General features: G+C 39.3%; 1 non-coding gene across 1 annotated transcript; it reads right to left on the reverse strand.

The window, feature by feature from the left end:
- Positions 1-1,701: 1,701 nt before the first annotated feature.
- On the reverse strand, positions 1,702-1,808 carry LOC118758676 (U6 spliceosomal RNA). The gene has a single exon (XR_004995776.2). It is a non-coding gene; the product is annotated as a U6 spliceosomal RNA (small nuclear RNA).
- Positions 1,809-4,959: the final 3,151 nt, after the last annotated feature.

The following is a 4,959-nucleotide window of genomic DNA, read 5'->3' on the forward strand; positions in this document are numbered from 1 at the left end:
GAGCCCGCTCCCAATGTTGTATTTCATAATGATGGATTGTAAAGACCAGTGAAATGAGTAAAGAGTCCAAAAACAGTCCCATAAATATATGATCAAGTAATTTTTAACTAAAGTGCCTAAGTAATTCAATGAAAACGAAGTTAATAAAGTTTAATCATAACACACTATATGCATGTGTGTATACTCACAAATATAAATTCACTAAAAGTGAGCATACTTGTAAAACTTGAATGTACGGATTTATACAAGACAACAGGAGAAAAATTAGATGACTTTTGGTTTAATCAAGATTTTAAGATACATGAAAAGTGCTACAACATAAATAAGTTGGGAGTCATCAGAAAAAGTCTATTGATCTTTGTGAGATATTGTCAAGCAAGCAAAACTGTGTTTCAGGCTCAGAGACAGTATTTGTAACACACACATCTGGTAAAAGTTTTGTTTGTAGAATGTATCAACAACCATTAGAAACAAGTGAGGAGAATATTACCCAGGTAGATTATGGGAAAATTTTGAATGTGTAATTCACAAGAAAAGATATATAAGCAGAAAATAAATAACTGAATGGTAGTGGGCAGCTAATCTAGTAGATAAATAACCTTTTTTTGGAGAGGGAAGAGAGAGATTTATGGGTTATGACACAATTTGGGACTCAAACGTCTCATGCTGGAGAACCTGGGTTTGAGTCTTGGCTCCACTCTCAGTTTCAGTCTTCAGCTAGTGTTAATCCTGAATGCAGAGGGAATGAGTCAAGTGGTTGAGTACCTGCCAAACATACTGGACAACTGGGTGGAGTTTCCAGTTCCTTGGCTGAGTCTGCTCTAATCGTGGCTACTGAAGGCATTTTGGGAGTAAGCCTACAGATAGGAGCTTTCTTTTTGTCGTTCTAGCCTTCTGTCAGTACTTTTCTTTGCTTCTCTCTCTGCTACCCTTTCAAGTAAATGGGGGTATTTGATGATTTGACTAAGCAGCCTTTGGGAAACTACATCCCATATTGATGTGCTTGGTTTGGTATCTTTTTTTTTTTTATTAATTACGTTGCATTATGTGACACAATTTCATAGGCTCTGGGATTTCCCCAACCTCTTCCTGGGCCCTCCCCCCATGGTGGATTCCTCCACCTTGTTGCAGTATTATAGTTCAAATTAAGTCCAGATTCTTTCTTTGCATACATATGCCAAGCATAGAGTCCAGCATCTTATTGTCCAGATAAATTCAACAGTTTCTTGGGGAGACCATCTCTGGTCTGAAGGCTGAGCTGGCAGAATATCGTCCCGATCAATTAGAAGCCCCAGCACAACATCAACAACAATTTATAGCATTATGGAATTAATTGACATGGTATTGAGTAATCAATACATTGTAACAGTGTAAGTTCTTAACCACATTCTGTGACTATTTCATTGACCCTTCAATTTTTGTTTGTACACAGAACTGGCTGCTATACATCTTAAAGTGGCTATAGGGCACTGTTCAGCTGTCTCGTGTCTGTTTTCATTTTAGTATTTAGCAGTTTATAGTGTTGAAGCATAATTTTGCTGAACTTGGTAGATTTTAGGATAGTCTAAACTGGCTTATAACTCTAACAAGGCATTTGTCAACAGTTGAGGTGCAGAACAGTTTTAGGAGGGGTGTGCAGAGAAATCTTCCATCCCCTAGTGAGGAGTAACTAATCTTTGTGTCCTACCTAGTAAGGTATATAAAAATATAGAATGCTTCACGAATTTGCAGCTCATCCTTGTGCATGCCATGCTAATCTTCTCTCTGTATCGTTCCAATTTTAGTATATGTGCTGCCGAAGCGAGCACCTGGTTTGGTATCTTAAGTCCTCTTCTTCCCTTTCAGCTTCCTGCTAATGCACAATCTGGGAGACAATAGATGGTGGCTCAAGTACTTGTGTTCCTACCACCACATAGGAAACTTGGGATGAAATTCTGAGCTCCTCGTTTTCATCTGACCCAGACCTGGGAGTTGAAAGCATTTGGGGAATGAATCAGTGGTTGGAAAATCTCTTTCAGTATTCTGTTTTTCAAAAATGATGAAAATAATTGCACAAAAATTAAAAATGATGTGATAATATGAGGAAAATTGGCAAAATGGATGGAGAGGAAGAAGTGGAGGAGAGACGATGGGGAGAGAGAAGGATGAGTTATCCATAGCTACAAAACAACACTATGAAATATAATAAATTAAAAAAAGAAAATGCAAAACAAGTTCAGAGTCATTAGTTATTACTGAAATATAAATCTAAACCATGATGAGATATGATTGTATGCCCACCAAAGTGGCTAAATGAAAATGCAAACCTAAACCAAAGAAACCTGAAAGTAGAAAATTTGGACAATGAAACAGAGCATCTGGGACTGTTATACATGCTGCTGGGAATGCAAAATAGTTTAGCCACTTTGGTAAACATGTTGCTGCTGGGAATGCAAAATAGTTTGGCCACTTTAGTAAACAACCTGGCAGTTTCTTGTAAAATTAGACATACATTTGCTAAATGACAGAAATCACAGTCTTGCATATTTTTGCAAGAGAAACAAAATGTATTTCCTTACTAATATTATATTATGTCTGAATGTTCCCTGTAACTTGTACATGATAATCAAAACCCTCATACAATTGACGCTGTTAATGGATAAACAAGTTATGGTGAAAATATTTTGCATGTAATACTACTCAGCATGAACAGCATGGCTACAGTCATGTGCTGTAGAATGTTTCAGTTAATGGTGACCACACATACTAATGATGGTTCCTTCATTATACTGGAGCTAGAAATTTCCTATCATCTAGTGATGTTCCATTGTATGATATTACAATGCATTGTGCATATGGTTGTAGTGATGCTGATACAAACAGACCTATGCCAGTCTTCTAATGCTGGAGATCAGCTCCTGCTGAGTTCAGAGTTTGAGGAAGCTTATGTGGAGTCGGCAAGAAGAGATGGAACACTATAATTCTGTGATCATAGTGGACAGTCCAAGAAACTTGTCTCTTTTATTTGTACAGTAAACCTCACAGCTTTCGCATAAACTTGTTAACGTCATGGTCAAGAATTATCCAAAGATAATTCCACAAATTATTTCACTTTAAAGCAGGCCATTATCCATTCTGACCTTGCAGCCAGGAATTCCTCAGCTGGCAGCACATATTAACCAGTAATATACTCCTACTACATTTCTCTTTCTACAACTTGTCATTTATAGAAGAAAATATATCACAAAGGGAAACAAAAAACTTTAAACATGGATTCCTACTACAACCATGGGCTTAACAACTCCTTGATTAAATTGAATATTAGTACAAACATCCTTGAGCTCCTCCAGCCAAAGGGTCATGGGTATGGCCAAGACAACATAAATTGTTAAAGGCCCACTCACCAAGAGGTAGTTAATGGGATTAGTTGCTAAGCTTACATCAGTTACAAAGACCATCTCACCATGACAGACAACAATGCATCAACAGATTTCAGGCTTTTTTTAAAGGGGTAGTGTCTGTGAAACTGTGGAAGTGGCTGCAGAGGCATTTACCAGGCCTTGTCACATATCTGGGAGCAAAGGAGCTGTTTTTTTCACACCTCTGTGTCTTTGATCCCAATGACACAAAAGATGGGAGGTCTCCAGTCAGCCAAGATGCCATGGCTCCCAGCATTTTTTTTAAAGATTTATTTATTTTTATTGGAAAGGCAGATGTGCAGAGAGGAAGAGAGATAGAGAGGAAGATCTTCCTTCCGATGATTCACTCCCCAAGTGACCTCAATGGCCAGTGCTGCGCTGATCCGAAGCCAGGATCCAGGAACTTCTCCAGGTCTCCCACACAGGTGCAGGGTCCCAATGCTCTGGGCCTTCCTTGACTGCTTTCCCAGGCCACAAGCAGAGAGCTGGATGGAAAGTGGAACTGCTGGGATTAGAACGGGTGCCCATATGGGATCCCGGTGCGTCCAAGACAAGGACCTTAACTGCTATGCTATCGTGCTGGGCCCGGCTCCCAGCATTCGAAAGCTACATAGTGTATATAATAATGTGCAGTACACAGTACTTGATAAAAATTGCAAGCAACCATGTTGCTGGTTTATTTATCTACTGTATGATATGGTTTTGAGTATCTTTCCTAAGATTCCTAAGGAATCTTTTTAAATAGACTATTGAATTTAGTTGTTTTAATTTTATTTGAAAGGAAAGAAGCCGAGAGAGTAACAGACAGGTTAATTCCCCAAATGCCTGCAACAGCCAAAGCTGGGCCAGGTTGAAGCTAGGATGCTGCAACAGTGTCTGAATCTCCCAGTTAGGTAATAAGGACGCACATACTTGAGTCATTATCTGCTCCATCTCAGAGTTGTGTTATTAGGAAGCTGAGTTAGAAGCAGATTAGCTGAAACTTGAACCAAGGATTCCTACATGAAATGCAGGCATCCTCAATGGTAACCTAAGTGATGTGCTCCATGCCCTCCCCTGTGTGCTGGATTCGTCTTCTCCCTGTGGGATGGCATTGAGTGTGGTATTGAAATCTTGGAGAGATGGGACCTAGTAGAAGATGGTTAGGTGCCTTGGGAGCATACTCACACTTGACTCCCAGGTTTTCCAAGACCCAGGCTTCCTTGAAAGAGCCCTCTCCCATCTCAGCAGCCTCCTTCTTGAATTTTTCTGTGTTTCTCTTGTTGATGCCACCACATTTATAGATCAGATGGCCTGTAGTGATAGACTTGTCAGAATCGACGTGTGTAGTGACAGCGTTGTTGATGTGGGTCTTTGTCTTTCCCATTTTGGATTTCATTTAGCAGTGGTTTTCATAGCACCTGTGTTTTGGCAGCAAATCCATTGTAAAAAAAGAAATGATTCCAAGACATTTAGAACTCAGTGTTATTAAGTTGGATGGAGGAAACCCGTCATAGAGAGAACATACTGAATTATTGCATATATATGAAGTTCATAAATACATGCAGCAGGGAAAGTATTT

Source organism: Ochotona princeps, chromosome 2, assembly GCF_030435755.1.
Source record: "Ochotona princeps isolate mOchPri1 chromosome 2, mOchPri1.hap1, whole genome shotgun sequence".
Classification (NCBI taxonomy): domain Eukaryota; kingdom Metazoa; phylum Chordata; class Mammalia; order Lagomorpha; family Ochotonidae; genus Ochotona; species Ochotona princeps.